Source organism: Vigna unguiculata, chromosome 11 (assembly GCF_004118075.2).
Source record: "Vigna unguiculata cultivar IT97K-499-35 chromosome 11, ASM411807v1, whole genome shotgun sequence".
NCBI lineage: Eukaryota > Viridiplantae > Streptophyta > Magnoliopsida > Fabales > Fabaceae > Vigna > Vigna unguiculata.
This window is the reverse complement of record NC_040289.1, coordinates 11,126,133-11,146,773: the sequence shown is the minus strand read 5'-3', so window position 1 is coordinate 11,146,773 and position 20,641 is coordinate 11,126,133.

The window sequence follows — 20,641 nt, the reverse complement described above, 5'->3', positions numbered from 1 at the left end:
TATGGTTGTAAGGGACAACAAAACAATTATCTAGTGTAATGTCATTCTTCACAACACTGATTGTTGTTTATTCGACAATAATGAGGAAAACCATCTTTTGTAATTGTAGTAGTATTTTAGAATTTCTTTGGATAAAATTGGGTACATGATCTATTCTTCATGCACGGAGATGGTATCTTAGCTATTTCACATGGTTTGTGAATCATATGTTCTTTTACACTTTTATACAATTGTGGCTCTTTTTTGGCACATGCTATTTCAACTAAAATTACCTTCTCAATATCCATTGTTGTCAGATATTTGCTAGAAGTATGCAAAAATATTAGCAAATGGACATGCGATAAACCATATTTCTGGAATTCAATACTATACATGTCTGCAATAGAAAAACAATTACGTAATTACAATAATAGATTCATTGAAGTCATTACATTTAACAACTATAATATGAATACTCACATCCTATGACTCTGTCCAATATATGCTTATTTGTTAAATATGATAACAGCTTCTCAAATTTTATTTTGAATACTCTTGCAGTAATATCTAGCCAGTCTGAATGACTTAATTTTAAAGTGTTCAATATTTTTCAAATCTTTGGCCATTTCAGATTGCAAGTTACAAATAGATATGGGAATCCTACATGACCTCATATTGTCATCCCATCGAAATATAATTGATCCATAAATCTTCTACCACCAACAAACGTTGATGGAAGCACAAATCATTTCCCTTTTTGTGAGGCTTCAGTCTGACTTTCATTACTTGGTTGACAAAGGTTACTATATTTATCAACCCTGAGCTTAGACTGATTGTTTCTTATGAATGATAATCTTTCAAACTCAATCATTGTATATAAATCTTCAACAAATTGTTGGAACAATGTTCTAGATCTAAGAATAGTCACCATCTCACCTTCTCGAGTTTGAATTCTAAAACAAAATCATTTCCTAATTGATAACCAATTATGTTTTAATGCCAAAGAATCACGACAATTAATATCATGCCTATAACCATCTTCACCATATGGAAACAACAGAGAATATTGATAACCTAAATAATTTGTGTAGAAGTCATATATGATTACATATGTGATTGTTAGTTCAACTTGTCATATATGATTGCAAATAATTATTCCAAAATTCATTTTTAGAAGCCTTATCTTGCATTATCGTGGATGGTTTCATACTTCATATCACATTCTTCATTAGTAATTGATGAATAAGTATTCATGGATGACATATGTTCTGATGATAAAATAATTCTATTATTTGATAAGTCATATCAATATTGATTTTGTTATAACAAAATTCTCTTACCTCGTATTAGGGAATAAAATGATTCTAACTTATTATATCTGACTCTAGTTCGTCAATATCTTCCAAATGCATTGATTGAGTTGGTATATTGGAATCATTGATTTTTATCACCATATTAACCGTGACTTCAAAAATTTGAAATATATTTTGTTGGTTTGTTCGGTTTCTAGTAATATTTGTTGATTAACGAAAAAAAATTGTTATATAAGCTAATGGTATAGAATCCTTATATATCAGTCGCTTCTGTTGTATGCATGTAGCTTTCATCCTCTTCTATTGGATTATTTATTTCCTTTTTATTCTTGCAGTTGTACTACAGTTTCTATTTTTAACGCCCATCCTAGTAGATAAAAAAATACACATACTGAAAATTAGTACAATAGTACAACATTTACAATATCCTATAAACATTATATGGAAGCATTGTAATAGCTATTAAAGTTTTATAATGAACTTGATGGAAAGCACTTCCACATGAAAATCAGAAATCATCCACCAGTACAGTTCATACTCCTCCTTCATCAACTATGAAACTATGTTTGTTATAATTCATTATTAGGTAGATGACTTTGTTTTTCAACCATCTTTGACATATTTCTTTTACAAAATTCTTATCTGTGTGGAACGCATATTTAACTACTAACTTTCATTACATAATCTTTACTGATATTTTGGTCATTGTATGTTAGTAGATGGAAGAATCCATGATTTTTTAGTGCCAAATGTAATACCTATATAAAGTAATATTACTGGGAAAGTTGAATTTTGGTTATTAATTGCAAGTCTTTTCACCTTAAGTTGTCTTATCTGTCAAATTAGCCTACATTTTAGATTTTATTATATTATATATCAGATTGAAAAATAAAATCAAATGTTATGTAAATTGTTTCCCAGTGAGGGAAACCCTTTAACACCTTCATTGCCTTATTGAAATAGTAATTTGGCTACTTCTCCGTCAATTTAAGTGTTAAACATTTTTTATGCATATTAAATGCATGTTTTCTTAATAAATGTATGGATGTCTTTTCAGCAAATCCTAAATATGTAAATATAATGCAAAAAAATTTCTTAATATGTAAGTATTGAATTATTGAAATAAATGTTGTATTATTATCTCTCATAAAGATTATCTTTATTTTCACAACATATTCCATTGTCAATATTCATGTATTACTATATCTATAAAGAACATCTTTATTTTTGACATGATAATCCGTTGAGAACGTTCATGTATGAATGGTATACCACTTTTGATTTAAATTAACATTGTTGCTTATTGAATTAGATGAAGATTATCCGCAAAGAACATTCATCAATGTTTATTAAAAAAAAGATTACGGTATTCATTCAATACAATAAATCAAATGTTAATATCTCTTTAAAACTGTTTGCACTAATTTTATCTAACATATAATAATAACAACCATATTATATCAAGATTGTTCGAAAATGTGTTATATAATTTACCACACCTAAAACTATTAATACTATTTCAGAAGGTTCACAATTCTAATTTCTCAAAACAGGCCCAAGGAATGTAATATCCATAGAAGTCCCAACATTGTTCAAAAAACATAGAAAAAGTTTTCACCAACATTACTACAATATTTTCCTTAGACACCATAATACAATTATCATTTATCGTTTTTTATTCTCTTCATTGTCTTTGTAGATAAAAGTTGGGCTAACGAAATATCCTCTAGAAGATCGAAGTCCATGATAGTTAATTGAATGTCTTCTACATATCCATGGTTAGTGGTAGTACATAGATTTTTAGTGGGCGTGACATTTGCAAGGCACATTTGCAATGATCAACATCAATCGATATTACAGATTTCAGGCATCACTAATATTAGTATACTAAGTTAAGTTAAATTATACCTACTAATGAACTAGGAGTATCAGTTGTTAAGTCACATGCACTATTATCAATACATTCAGCAAGTTTCATTGCTTACCAAGATTAACATACAAAATTTAAAACATACTATAAGTTTCTATCTAACAACCTATATGGAAAATATTTAAATACTAACTAAAGAACTTCCGGTATGAGTTGGTAAATCAGACATTACTTCACCATCCTAATACATACAAAGTAATATCAAATGAAATATTAGTAAGCTTTTTACAATATTGTTTTGTTGTTGCAAGAATGAACTTGTACTACCTTAATAATTTTTTTTCTCAAATCAACAACAGATACACCAATTAAATTGATGCAGTTTTGGTCCCAAAGCATGAAGTTCTCAACCTTTTCTCCATCAGTAACTTAAATTTCAAGCTTGTATCTACAAAAATAAATTCAATTATAATTAACATTGTAATGAAGGGTAAAACATACCTCTAACACAGTGACAATCTTTGAAATACTTTTAACAACAATTTTATACATAGACCTATTAACATGACTGGTTTGGGAAGACCCATTGTACTATGTAAATTTAGTCATTTTAACCAAATTTTGTTAAGTTTATTTGACATTTTAAACATGTTTCATGATAGTATTTGATTAGTTTATACCATTTGACACATTTTGCTTCAATATTAGCTAATAAACTATCATGAAACACATTTGAAACGTTAAATAAATTTCACAAAATTTGGTTAAAATGACTAAATTCATGCAGTTCTAAAGTTAGGGGACTAAATTAAGCCAAAGTTTCAAACAAGAACTTATTTCAAATTTCACTGAAAGCTAAGGGACCAAAAACATATTTAACCCAAAATAATATATTAAAACTGAATTGTTAAACAAAAGCAACATATATAATAAAACCAACCTCAATCCTTCAACTCAAACATAATATCTTTCACATGGGGTTTCTCTTCTACATTATCCACCACACCATTGACATCTAAGAGGTAAAAATTAAAAACTACGTTAATAAAAAAAATTAAATATAACATATGTACGAAGGTATAACAATAAACTTACCAACCAACACATCGGCACAATATTGTCCACCAATGATATCCTTTATACTTTTGAACTTCCAAAGCTTTGCTGGTACACTTGCAATGGGTTGTGCTCATATTGTAACACCCCAGATGGATATTACTAGATAAAATTTATTTTTACAAAGTATACTTTAAGAAATTCAGACATTTTAATAAGTTCCCAAGCGCAGGAAATTTAAAAACTTGTCTCGTCATAATCCGTTCATACTATCTCTTCTTTATTACAAGTTCATACTGGATAAAACCTCGTAAGGTCTATTACAAAATATAAGAAAGCATAGCATAAAGAAAATTCCCCATCGGTGGTCCCCGCTCTGTCGCTAAGCATTCGCATGATCACCTGAATTCACGTCTGCTCCCACGTAACAAGTCACGTGATCATCGCCAAACACAAACACACAAACAAGCAAGGGTGAGCTGAGAAAGAAAAATTATACAAATAATAAGATAATAAGAATTGTCCCTCACCCAATCTAACTTAGTCAATTTTAGTTTATTGACTTTTTTTTATATCATTATACCCCAATCTCATAACCTATATGAGAAAGATCCATTCACAACCTTGGTCCTTAGGGATTATCATGCTCCCACGAACCTACCCGCTCGTGGTCCAACTCTACGGACCTCCTCGCCCGTAGTCCAACTCTACGAACCTGCCCGCTCGTAGTCCAACATGCGTGAACACCTACTATAAACCTCCCCGCTCATAGTAGCCTCAAGTGTGAGCACGGAACATACGAACCTCCCCGCTCGTATCCCCACACAAGAGTACAACAGATACGGACCTCCCCGCCCGCATCAATCACGCATCTCAAATCTCCGTTACGAACCTCCCCGCTCGTAACTAATCCAGCATATCCCTGACCAAGCTATCAACCCATCCATGCAAATCCATCTGCAATGGACCCTTGCCCTTGCACTATTACCTAGCGCTGCCTAAGCGCCACCAGGCGAAATTGTACTATACACTGCCTAACGGTCTTAACATGCCGTCGGCGCCACAAGTTCCAAAATTCCAAAATTTATGATTATTCTACCGCCGAGTAAATAAAGAGAAGGATAGATTACGAAACTAAGCCACATTAAAATATGTTAAGTATTTTAATTATCGAGAATATAGTTAATTCCCTATATCTATTCCAACTTGGAAGTTTAACATACAATGCAAAGAAAACATTTCCACTACTTAAAGCTTTCCCTGAAGTTGCCAAACTTATAACGTATAAATAAAAATTTATTAAATGCCAACCATAATAAGGAATTTAACACGACACCAAGCCTCTCACTCCAATCACATAACCCTTCCTCTTTATCTCAAATTCACAATTCTTACAAAAAGAACCCCTCATTAACAAGAAAAAGAAAGAAAACCACAAACCGAACAATTATCTAAAAACGTTAAACATTTCAGTTAAAATAAAATGAAAGATACTCTGCCAATTTTCAACCTAAGTAACTTTTATATCCAACTCATTCCTATAAAATATAACTAACAATCTTTGAACGTTAAAACTTTAGATCATAAATATTACCTAAAAACCAAAACAGAATATCATCAATCAAGATATAAATAATATCCATATAAAGCTAGGTAATAATCTATGTATGTTACAATATAATAATACCCAACAGTAACTAATTTAATATACTAATATTTTATTACTTTAATTCCTTCCATGTAGACATATTTCTATATATAATATATTATCATGATATCAATTGAAAACTTCCTATAATTCATACTAAATACGTAAGTGCAAAACCAAAAAAGAAGCTTCTTTTACTTTTTATAATCATCGATCATCATAACCCTACTGCATCCAAACTTTCTCTATAAAAAAAGAAAACTACTTTGCATACTTGTATGACAACCCACACGCAGAGACTAGTTTATATATATATATATATATATATATATATATATATATATATATATATATATATATATATATATATATATAACACTATTATTATAATGGTTCACCTAAAAGATTGCCAATGAAAAACTCAACTATAAATCCCTTGCAATCCAACACCCTGCCATTTCCACCCGTTAATATACCCAATTGTCAAACTGTATCAAGTTCTACAATTGAATTTATTTATTTATTCATTTTATATAATAATAATTTCTCAGGTTTCTAAACAATTTACAAGAATTATACATGCTATCTTTTATATTATATGAATTCACATACAAAGCAAAAAAAACTACTTTTATTCGGCTCATATATAATTTAATTTGATGCCACCTAACAAAACCATAATGTCACCTGAAAGTTTAAACACATGCCAAACTAAAACAATTATACTCCCACACTTGCACGTTACTTATTCCTTTATTATTATATATGTTTATACATCATAATCCTAAAATATATATAATATATTCATCTGCATATAATTTCTTTTTCTTGAAAATTGTATGATTTATTATAAACTTTAAACTAAACAATATCCCCTTTAATTTTTATACCCTAGTTATATAAATAAATTCTAACCAAGTCACATACTGTCTTTTCATGTAACCATAATAAAAGCAAAACACATTATGCCTCATCAAAGTTGCGTTGACAGAGCAAAACCAAAACTGTAATTTTCCAAAACCATATCATCTTTATCCCATTGATAATACCGAAAACCTAATATTCGAAAGATTTACTTATGATGCATAAAAGGAACATCTGTGTACACTCATCCATCAAAATGCATCAAATCAAAAAGTAAAGCAAATCACCAATCCTACAATGCTTAATTCACTTCTGCAACTCCAAACACAACGACCCAACATCTTACCCGTTTTCTCCAGATTAATATATTATAATGCATTTGTCACGGCACATTTAGATGTATAATAAGAATACGAAATAGAGTTTAAAATTCATATATATTGTATTATTCATCGACGCACTGATGCATTCCTATTAAGATTCATATGAACTTTCCATAAACCCTTATCAACACGAGATAACACATTCATATAAAAGAAAAATATCAAGTTAGCTCCCCTTATCCGGTTTCTTAGCTTCAAACAATTTCCAATGAATTCTTCCTTGTTCCCAAAGCTCCCCTCCTTGCCTCCACTCTAATTCCCCTCTCTGGATTGCAATTCTCAGTCCTCACTTGATACTACTGCACCCCAACTGCTACCTCTCTGGTTTCTCAGGGAATTTCTACAGTCTCTAGATTTTTCCATCACTTAGCAAAAATATAAAAATATAAATAGCCTACTTACTCTAGTCCAAATTCGAACCCACAACCTCCCAATCCATCAAACACATGCACACCAACAAACTATCTCATTATTCATGTTAATTCACACATTCATATAAGGTTAAACCATGTTTCCGCATTCATAATATTTTGGTAATATAAAACACAACTAAAATCACACTAATGGCACACACTAGACTTGAACCCAAGTCCTCCCAACATAACCAAGTACTCTAAACCCTTTAAATTATCATTGTTTCTTGTCTAAGGTTTATCAAAGAACTCCCTTAAGGTATTCTCAACCCCTCATTTCTTTATTCCATTACTTATTAATTTTCATAAATTTCCTGGATCTCACACATATAGATGTTGCTCCTACGAATAATAGCTTAAATAGATGGTCACATATCTATATTGATATTTGTTTTTTAAGATTTTGAAGTTATACATTATATAATTTTCACTCTCTTTTAGCTTGTCTTCCCACAAACCAATATCTTCCTTCTTAATCATTTTAGGGATAACGTCACCCTGACCATCATAATAATGTTTATAATGTTAAATATATTTTTAATGTTCTGAAATACATAATATATAATGTATATAACCAATGATACTTTACATTACCTTTTGATCTCTAAGAACCAACTCCATATTTCGTTTGGAATCTCATGATTCAACAAACCACAAATCTATGATTCTGACAGATCAACGTTTCTTTTCTTCCATCAATATCATTGATCATATCAAATTTATTCTCCATCTAATTCATGACAATTAAATAGTTCATAAGTTTTAACACAACAAATTAACTACTTCAAAATATATATAATCATAATGTGCTTCAATAAACATAAATAGGCCAACCATAACCATAAAGATCTTCAGCAAAACTTAACTTTAAAGATGATCTCAATGAACAAACAACAACCTTTCACCATGGACAATTGCATTTAAAAAACTAAAATAAATTAAACCAAAATAAGTTCGATTATACCTAAACAGAAAGCTTTTATTCCGTAAAAAAAAATAGAACACCATTAACAAAAACATGATGTACAAAAATCAAGAGAAAACCATACACATGTTCATGCTCAGACATTCTTTTTCTTCAATAGTAAATATACCTTCTAAAAATAAAAAAAAATTAACCTTTTCTTCAACCCACATGAATAGGTTTACGAAGTAAAAAAAAAATAAAAGAAGACCATGAAGAAGACCAACCAACAATTTGATAACTGTTTTTCAACAACCATTTCCTAGCAAGTGTACTGGTATGTAGTAGTATCAACAAGTGTCGTATCCACAGTGATTTAGCAAGTATATTGGTAGCTTAATTTTTGGGGTTTTTGTTGATAGATGAGTGATTAAGTTATCATTAAGCATAAATCATACTACAAACAACTGAATGAAAACAAAGATAAATATCCAAGAAGTAGAAGTGAATAGAATTATAATTGATTACATCAAACTTGGACACGAGAGAGTTCAGCTACTTATAGAATATTACAATGCAATTCCAGCAACATTTACACATAAGATCTACACTAAGAGCACATCCCTCGTGCATCATAGACCCTCTTTTGTCCTAATACTACATTGTGGAGCCTCGACTCAATGCATAAAATGAAGACCCAAGGTCTTTATTTATAGGGATTTTTTTGGCGGTGCTCAACCCAACTTTTGGTGCTCAACCATAGGGATTACTTCACAAGTGGGTTTCCTTCTTAGCTTAGCCCCTTGTCTTGGTTCTTAACACGTGACCTTTCCTTCTTGAAAGGGTTTTCATGGTTGCTGAGCCACATGGATCTGGGCTCCAGGTTTCCTTGCAAAGAGGGTTTCCTCACGAGGCTTAGCTGCGTTTCTTGTGCTTAGCCAGAAATTCCAAATATGTTGTCCTATCTTTTTTACTTCCTTGACTCAGCTCCAGTATTGTGGCTCAACAGCATACTTAATATTTTCTTTTATTTTTACTTCAAAATAGCAAAATATCATTATAATTTATGAAACTTCAATTCTAAATACCTCATTCTGTAATTTAAGCTAAGGAGGTTCGTTTTATACATAAATAGCACCATTTGATACATGATAAGTGTGAATTTCGAATGAAAAAATTACTTATTCTAGACACTTATCAATGAACCATTTTCCTTTAAAGGTCATTGTTGTTCTAGGTGCCTACATTCCATTGAAGTCTTGAAAATGTAGCATTTACTACTATGGAGAATTATCCAACATAAAAAGACACCATGAATATGTATTTAAGAAGTTTCTATCATTTTCATTAAGAAAAAGAAAAGAAACATTAAAAAGGAAGTGATAAAGAATATCATGTAAATAATTTACATAATTAAGGTAATACATATGTACATGACAAGACACATTTTTTTATTCACATGATAAATTTAAATTATTTTTGAAGTGACTAGTCAAATGAATGAGCTTCGATGTATGAAATCACTTAATTTGGTTCAAAATACCGCTCATTTGAATACCAAAACCAAACCTTCAGCTACACATATTTAAATTCATACTTCTCAAAATAGTGCATTAAAACAAAGAACACCTTATTCGTGTTAAACAATAGCAATAAAACAGAATAATAAAATTAGAGACACCTCACTTGAAAAGGAGATTATAATTTGAGAAATATACATAGAAAAAAAAATTTTAAAAAAAATGGCTCATTTCCTTACACGAACAAATGGAGATTTGAGTTTTAATTGGGTCACTGAAACACTTCTTTCTTTTTTTAGGTTGGTTGTTCTTTCCTTTCGAAAATGTGAGTATTTATCTTATAGTAATATCCTTATTTATAGAAATATTTGTAATAATTGATTTCCCCTTCATTCAAACTCCAATTTGGCAATTCGGTTTCAAATGAATTGATTATCATATAAAAGAGATAACAAGAGGATAATTTTCCAAGTACTTTGTAAAAAAAAAAATTAGTAATTTACAGTTGGAACGCTTCTAATGGAATACAAGTAAAGAATCTAATTAAGTTTGTCTCTTACATTAAATCATCATATCATGAAGAATTACTAATGGTTAATATTTTTATTTGTTCTTCATTTGATCTTACTCAATCTCTAATGCATACTCAGCAAGTAAAATTAAAATTACTTCGATTTCATTCTCTTATTGACCATCATAGTTATAGAGGTCTCCTTGTTAATCAATTGAGGACTTTAAATCATCAACCTCTATCAATTGTGAAGCTACCTTGTGATTATTTATCTATAAATTTCTCATTCAGTCAATCAATCAACTACACCTTACTACCCATATTATGAATGGTATATGTAATGTCCCATTTAATCAATAACCCTAATTAAAGGGAACGTCACACAGGATAACATAGTAACGTGATCTTGGAACATAAGCATAACTTCTTACAACCCAAGGCACACCATGATGCCCAAAAAGAAATAGGTTATACAATTTAATGGAATCATATAGAAATATAAAAGATGGACAAGTACATGGGTCATAACCCTAAAGAAAAGTCCAAGAAGAACATGAAGTCCAGTCCAAGTAGACTATGCAGCAGAATCATCTCTCTCCTGTTGACCACGAGTACCTCTCGCATCTGCTCCCATCAATAAATTGATGATCATCGCAAAGGTAAAAGAGCAACATATAAAGCAATCAAACAAGCAAAGGGTAAGCTAGGGCCAAAAAGATTTTATCATACAATCAGATATACTTTCACAATCCGATATACATACATCATCCAAGCATGTTATGACCTTCCAATCAATACACTAAGACTCGACACGACTCATCCGGATACATATAATCTGGTCGGATTCAGCGAATGCTTGCACTTGTGGTGGATTACCCTACTCACCCCCGAGCTAAGTGTTACAAGTGTTACAATGTTTCAATCCCCCACACACAAGGTTAGCCCTTAATGAGTTTCAGCCCTCCTGCTACTCTCACCACAAGAGTCAGTCCGCTCTAAGTGAGACTAACCGACTCCTTAGAGTGTCAGGATGCAACCTTACCTTGAATCCTTACCAAGTTATATAGATGGGGCACCACCATGGACTCCCACTAACAAGGGCCATGGAATTACGTCCCGACCACTGAAGCACCACTAGGAAGTCTCACCTAGAGACTCGTGGATTTACGTACTAACAACATACCAATCACATTCCAAACAAACAAATAATATTGATCATGCATTTAACACCTTACGCCATCCTTTGTAACCCATCCTCATTCATATTCCATGTTGATTTCATACCATCCCATTCTTTCCAATTCGGGGATATAGAACTTCACCTCATACCAATACCATGCCATCAATGTAACATTATTGTTCATACCGAATTCATGACCACATATATAACCAACCATTTCATTGAAATCGCATGCCAAGATTTATCCAAGTTCATCATTCACAATCCATGAATCATATCACTCATGCAAATTCATTCATCTCATACTTTATAAATGCATACCAAGACATACATATATCACAAAATAGTATTCATCCCAAATAAATGAGTACCAACATTTAAGTACTTGCAATTTCATACAATCAAGCACAACCCACAACCATAATTCTTACACCAAAATCCTCAAGAAAATTTATTATCACAAAACCAAAATCATTGTAGTAATGCATGACATTTCTCAAGCTACAGACATCTAATCGACGATCCAACTAGTCAAACCATAAAAAAGCATGTTATGACCCAAATGTAAAAAATTTCAGCTCAATCCAACGGTTAATGAGTCAGGAAAGTCAATTTTACTAAGACTGCACATATAAGAAAAACACATAGTCGCCCAGCGACCCAGGGCACTCGCCCAGCGACTATGCGATGCATATAGGAGAAATAACGTCAAATACCACACTTTCATGAATATTTGAACCCCTAACTCAGAACTATACCAAAAACTAACGTTTTCCCCTAATCTTTTCTCATATTTCACAAAACATTAATCGCATAAAATAGAAATAACATGAAACCCTAGCTTCCCTTACCTGGAAAAGGGCTAATATTGGACTTCGACTCTTAAGCCAGCAAAACCAGTAGCTCGAAGGACAGATCTATGAACTGAAATAGTGGCACGACAAAGCAGATTGGATTCACACAGTGAGTCCCGACATAAACCACGAAAATAACTTAGAAAGGCTAGGTTCGAGAACTAACTTATGTGAACGGGAGACGGAGGTTCAGCTCACTTGAACTTGGGTAGATCTCCAAACCCTAGCAGAGGTTCTGTGGAGAGAAAATGGGTGAGTTAGGGCACTGATTTTTCAGAATGACATGCAATTGAGAGACCTTGGCTACTTTAGGGGCCTTGGCACCCTATGGGCCAGCCCTTTAGGCCCAACAGTGTGGCAGCCCTCCTTAACATTAGGGCACTCAATAAAAGTGGGCCTTACAGTATATATCTCCTCACACTCATCTCTTTTATCTACACTTATCTTCTTCATCTCCTTCATCCACACTCATCAGTTTTATCCACGCACATATCCTTCATCTACTTTTTTTTTCTTCTACTTCATCTAACATTCTTTTCCTCATCTCTATCATTTATATTCATTTTCTTCGTCCACATTTATTTCCTTCATCTATATTAATCTTCTTCATCTATACTCTTTTTCTTCATCCATTATAATCTTTTTATATATCTTTTGCTCATACTTTTTTCGCTCACTTTTTTTCATCATTATTTTATATATTTTTTCTCATATTATATATTTTTTAATTTATTGTTATTAGCGTCTTAGCATTCGCTTAGCTATATTTTCAAATTTTAATCTATATTTTAAAATTTTAAGCAGTACTTTAAAATCTGACATCATACTTTAATACATTAAATCCTCCTTTAAATTTTTAATCTCTGACTTAACATCTTAAACCCTATTTTAAAATTTCAATACTAGATTAAAACTTTAAACCCTATTTTCTAATTCTTTTACCCTTGTTTGACATTATATTAACACAAGTGGTCAAAATAAAACAAAATAATATTAACACTATGAACCTTTTATTCAAATATATATTATCAATTCAAATTAATTCATGAAATGTGTTCAACTTAAAAAATAAAAAACAAAAACATGACATAATTGATTGTGTAACATGACATAATAAATTATACTCAAAGTATTATGTAACACCTCATTTAACTTAATATTTAACTTAATATGCGAAATTAAAGGAAGTATCACATAAGGATAACATACTAATGCAGTCCTGAGGTTTAAAACTCAACCCCCTTACAACCCAAGGCACACCACGATGCCCAAAAGAAAAATGGATAAAGAGTTTGACAAAAGTATATAACTCCAAGGATGAACAAGTACATGGGTCGTAGCCCTAAAGAAAAGCCCATAAAGAAATTAAAGTCCAGCCCATGCAGACTATGCAGCGGAATCATCCCTCCTTTGTTGACCACGAGTAACTCTCTCATCTGCTCCCATCAATAAATTGATGATCATCGCAAGGATAGAAGGACAACATACAAAGCAACCAACAAGCAAAAGGGTAAGCTAGAGCCAACAAGAATTTCATTAATACAATCAGATATAATTTCACAATTCCATGTATACATATCAACCAAGCATGTTATGACATTTCAATCAATACACTAAGACTTGACTCGACTCATCCGGATTACATATAACCTGGTCGGATTCAGCGGATGCTTGCACTTGTGGTGGATACCTCTGCTCACCCCCGAGCTGCTCACCCCTAAGCTATGTGTCACAAGTGTTACAATGAATCAATTCCCTCACGCATAAGGTTAGCCCTTAAATGAGTTTCAGGCCTCCTGCTACTCTTACCACAGGAGTCAATTCGCTCTAAGTGAGACTAACTGACTCCTTAGAGTGTTAGGATACGATCCTTACCTTGAATCCTTACCAAGTTATATAGATGGGGCTCCACCATGAACACCCACTATCAGGGGCCATGAAATTACGTCACGACCACTGAAGCATGACCCTGAGAATCTCACCTAGAGATCCCAAGGAATTATGCACTGACACAGACCAAATCATGTTCACAAAACCAGGTGATATTTATCATGCATATATATATGTATCATGTCAACCCTTATAACCAATCCTCTTTTGTGTTCCAGGTCAAATTCATACCAACTCGTCATACTCCACCCATGAATATAGGGTTTCAACTCATCTAATTACCATGTCACATTCATAACCAACCAATCTCATATTCATCACATGCCAAGAATTTATCCAAGTTCACCATTCACAACTCATACACCCTCCCGTTTCATGCATACTCATTCATTTCATACTTTGACATAACAATACAACCAAACATGTATTTAATACCCAAAACAAAGATTCAAACAGTACCCACACATCCTCTCGCCCAACCCCCGCTTAGGCCAGAAGCCCTCACTCAGGCGAGAGAGGTTCCCTCGCTTAAGCGACAGGCCCTCGCTTAGGTGAGATCGCGACAGAGGTAAATGGAGTGTTTCTCGCGTACTCACTTAGACGAGTCCTCCCTCGCCTGAGCGAGCCCACTCCTCGCCCAAAAGTGAGGTCCCTCGCTTGGGCTACAACGGTAGTGACCCATCCTCGAATTCCCACGCGAGCTCGCTTAGGCGAGCGTCTCTCGCCTGAGCGAGATAGCACCTCGCTCAAAACTAAGACCCTCCGCCTGAGCGAGAGCTCGAGCGCGAGCTGGGGTTGGTTCTTTGCAACTCTCGCCTAGGCGAGACCAAGTCGCTTGGGCGAGAATAAGAGACCACGCCACTGTTCAACCTCCATCAGCTATATTTTCACACCCAATAATATTTCCAGCCATCTCATACATTCACAACAACATGCAATTTCAACCAATCACGATACAAACACACAACCACAGAAAACGCATCACACAACCAGAGGGTTCTAGCTTCCCTTACCTGGAAATAAGCTAGTAAGATATCCCGACGCGCCCTCGACACAGAACATAAGAGCGTAGCAGCTCAAGGAACGAAATAAGTGGCTGGAAGGAAACCAAGAAATAGAGCAGAATGGGTTATCGAAATGAGTCTCAAGGGAAAGCCACAATAGAGTAAGGGGAAAGCTACTACGAGTTCAAGAACAACTTACATGGAGTGGAAAAGTCGAAGTTCGCTTGGAGAGGGTGACGGCTAACCCTAGCAGAGCTCTTAAATAGAAGGGGGCAGTGTTTAGGTTCAGATTGCAAAAGTGAGGCTGAAAGGGAACCCTAGCAGCTTTAGGGCCTTAGCACCCTATGGGCCACCCTTTAGGCCCAACAGATTAAGGCCAGCCCTTAAACATTTGGGCAGAAAATTAAAATTGGACCTTACATTCTCCCCAACAACAAAATTTTCGACCTCAAAAATAAAGACTCACCAGGTAAACAGATGTGGATGTGATTTTCTCATGTCCTCTTCTAACTCCCAAGTCGAGTCACCTGTCCTCCGATCCCAGATGACTTTAACAAGACTAACAGCTTTTCCTCAGCGTTCCTCAACCTTGCTATCCTCTAAAGCGATGGGTGGTACTTCCACAGTGAGGTCTTCTCTGGTCTGTATATCCTCGGCTTCCAACACATGAGCCGGGTCAAACACATACTTCCTCAGCTATGAGACGTGGAATGCCGGGTGAAGGTTTGCCAATTGAGGAGGCAAAGCTATCTCGTAAGCCATCGGCCCAATCCTCCTCGTGATCTGATAGGGACCAAGAAACTTGGGCGAAAGCTTCCTTGAGCGGAGAGCCCTTCCCACGCCCGTGGTTCGAGTCACCCTCAAGAACACATGATCCCCAGCCGCAAACTCTAAAGGTCTCCTCCTACGGTCAGCGTAAGCCTTCTGCCTACTTTGAGAAGCCTGCATTCTGTTTCTCACCATTTAATAACTCTGGTCCAACAAGCGTTGCCTCCCCATCTTGATACCAATAGAGAGGAGTCCTACACCTCCTGCCATAAAGAGCCTCGTACGGTGCCATACCAATGCTCGCATGAAAGCTGTTATTGTAGGTAAATTCGATCAGGGGTAGTACCTCATACCAAGCAACCAAATGGTCTAGTATGCATGTTCTCAACAAATCCTCTAATGATTGAATTGTCCTCTCAGACTGGCCATCAGTCTGAGGGTGATAAGCTGAACTCATGGTGAGCTTGCTACCCATAGCACTCTGTAGCGTCTGCCAAAATCGAGACGTGAACCGCGGGTCTCTGTCGGAAACTATGCTCAAAGGCACCCCATGAAGCCTTACTATCTCCTTAATGTACAACTAGGCCAACTTGGCCATTGACATCCTCAAGTTCATCGTTAAGAAGTGAGCACTCTTGGTCAATCGATCCACTATCACCCAGATGGTGTCATGCCCTCTAAAAGTTCGTGGCAAATGGGTCACAAAGTCCATTGAGATGCTGTCCCATTTCCACACTGGTATCCCCAAGGGCTGCAAGATCTCACCGGGTCTCTGGTGCTCTACTTTTGCCTTCTGACACGTCAGATAAGCGGATACAAACTGTGCCACATCTTTCTTTATTCCTTGCCACCAGAATTTTTCCTTGAGATCTTGGTACATCTTAGTCATGCCAAGATGCAGACTAAGACGACTCTTATGTCCCTCCTCAAGGATCAACCGTTTTACCTCAGCATCATCAGGTATACATACTCTGCCCTGGAACCTCAGTATGTCATCATCACCCAAAGCAAAGTCTCTGGCCTCATCCGACCTAAGTTGTTCTCTGACCCTGTTCAGACTGGCATCCAATAACTGCCTCTCTCTGATTGAGTCCAAGAAGTCACTAGATATAGTAAGGGTACTACACCTAATGGACTCGGACCCCAACTCCACCTGCAGCCTCATGTCTCTGAACTTCTCCAATAGTTCCACCTCCTTAATCATAAGGTGTGCAGTATGCACTGTCTTCCTACTCAAGGCATCTGCCACTACATTCGCCTTCCTGGGATGATATAGAAGTTCAAAATCATAGTCCTTCAGGAACTCCATCCATCTTCTCTGTCTCATGTTCAGCTCCTTCTGATCAAACAGATACTTGAAACTCTTATGATCACTGAACACACGAAACTGGGCACCATAGAGGTAATGCCTCCAGATCTTCAAAGCAAACATTATGGCTGCCAACTCCAAGTCATGAGTGGGTTAGTTTCTCTCGTGAACCTTAAGTTTCCTTGAAGCATACGTCACTGCCTTCTTCTCTTGCATTAGCACACAGCCAAGCCCAAGGTGAGAGACATCATAATAAACCTCAAAGGTTTTTCCAACATCAGGAATTACCAATATAGGAGCACTGGTCAACCTTCTCTTTAGCTCCTGAAAGCTCTCATCACACTTGTCCGTCTAAGTGAAAGGTTGGTCCTTCCGAGTAAGCAGTGTTAGAGGCGCCACTATCTTGGAGAATCCCTCTATAAATCTCCTATAGTAGCCTACTAAACCCACAAAGCTTCTGATTTCTATGGCTGACTTGGGACTCTCCCACTGTACCACCGCTTCGACCTTGGTTGGGTCCACTGCAATCCCCTGAGCGGATATCACATGGCCTAGAAATTGTACCTCGTCCATCCAAAATACACACTTGGACAACTTGGCATACAACTGCTTCTCCCTTAGAACACCAAGCACCAACCTCAAGTGTTCTGCATGCTCCTCCTGAGTCATGGAATAGATGAGGATATCGTCTATGAAGACTACGACGAACTTATCCAAGAATGGCCGGAAGATTCTGTTCATGTAGTCCATAAACACCGTCGGAGCGTTGGTCACACCAAAAGGCATAACCACATACTCGTAGTGGCCATATCTGGACTTGAAGGCCGTCTTTTGTACATCATCAGCCTTCACCAAGATCTGGTGGTATCCCGACTACAAATCTATCTTCGAGAATGCTGATGACCCATGCAGTTGGTCCATCAAGTCATCAATCCTCAGAAGGGGGTACTTATTCTTAATCGTCATCTTATTCAGCTGTCTATAATCCACACATAAGCGTGAGCTCCCATCTTTCTTCTTCACCAACAGCACTGGTGCTCCCCAAGGCGAAGTACTGGGTCGGATGAACTGTTTTCCCAGTAGCTCCTCAATCTGACTCTTGAGTTCTACCAATTCCGCCGGAGTCATGCGATACGGGGCCATCGACATCGGACCAGTTACGGGTACTAAGTCAATAGAGAACTCCACCTCTCTATTAGGAGGCAACCCTGGCACTTCATCTGGAAACACGTCTTCAAATTCATGTACTACTGGTATGACAGACTTCATCTCCTCTCTCTCCACCTCTAGATGGGTGAAGATCATAAAGCACTGGGCACCCTCCTGTAGCTCCCTCATGACCCCATGAGATGACAAAAACTTAGGTTCCTCTGAGTTGGGAAACAACAACCTTTTCTCCCAACAGTCTATAAGGATGCGATTGGCAGAGAGCCAATCCATTCCTATGATCACTTCCAATTCTTGTAGAGGCAAACATATCAGATTCACCTTATATTTGCGTTCTTCTACCTCCACTGGACACCTAGCACACAAGGACGACGTCCTGACCAAACTTGATGCCGAAGTAGATACCACAAGTTCACACTGCAGCTCACACACCGGCAGACCCAACTTTTTCACATAAGTGTTTGACACAAAGGAGTGTGTCGCTCCAGAATCATATAACACACAACATTTCATCCCAGCTATCAAACAAGATAAAAAGTATACTTGAAGATCTAAGAAAAACTTTTTAGATATCAAACTAATCAAACTGTTAAGGATGATGAAAGTTTTTTTAACAAAACAAATAAAGTTCTTCAAATGAAATAAAAATTAAGGATAAAAGAGAATAAAAATGATAAGTTTAGGCGATTGAACACTTAATATTGAGAGTCAATTATTTTATGTAAAAAAAATAATAAATAAAAATATTAAAAAGGAGTAGAAATATTCAAATGTAAAACATAAAAGCTATTTAATTTACTGTAATTGATAATGCACAATTTAAATATTACTGTACAAATTTAGAGAAAAGGTATATGAGATATTTGAATGAATTTTATGGATATAAAACAATCCAAACAATTAAAAGAGAGAGTAAAAAGTGTGTAACAAAAAGAAAATATGAATTATAAAACTAAAAACTAAGAGAATAATATATATATATATATATATATATATATATATATATATATATATATATATATATATATATATATAAACTAGGTTACCTAATGAATTGTGGATACTTTAATCACTTAAAACGAACAAGATTAATGTTAGAGTGTGGGTATATAAATGGATACATAAGAGGTATATACATATTCATTCTCTTCTTCATACTCAATTGAAAAAATTATATATTATCCATACTTTTATTTATTTATATATGTAGTCAATATTGGAATCTCATCTTAAAAATGTAGATAATATCCACAAAATAAGCTTATTTACCATTTATAACAAAACAATCAAAATAATTTAGTTTTACATCATGGTTCTTCAATAAAATTAAATTTTACATAATTTCTCTTTTATTTATTTCCTTGTAGTAAAGATGTAAGGAAATTACATGGTTGGATGAGGTTGGTGGTTAGTTATTGAGAAATGTAAGAAAGGATGAGAAAAGTGTGGACAGTTGTGAGTGAGATAATTGGCATGGATGAGAGTGTATAACCGTCAAAACCACCTTCATTTATTGGGAAATGGCCCACACTATGCATTGTAAACCCTAAATTCTGAACGAGAAAAACCTGTTTTAGCCTCTTACTTTATACTCTTTGCTATTTCTTCTGGATTCTACAACATCACCAAATGGTATCACCAAGGTTACATCACAAATGATTTAAAAATCATAACAAATTTCTTCATTTAATGTTCATTTCAGTAATTTTATTGTATTTGAGTTTTGAATAAGGTTTCACTTTTTTTAGAAAAACTAAATTTCATTTCAAAAGTTAAACTTAAAATAATAAATTTTAGAAGTTGATGCATTATTGTATATTATACGCAATCAACAACAAATTAGGTTAAGAAGACTTTCAATTAGTTGTTATAAAAATAAATAGAATTATGACTTCGCCATTTTTTATTGCCCGAGACAACGAAATTTTTATATGTTTATAGCATATTATTTCTCATTCTATAATGGTGTTTTCTATATGTATTATATTGTTTGTTATCAAGATATTGA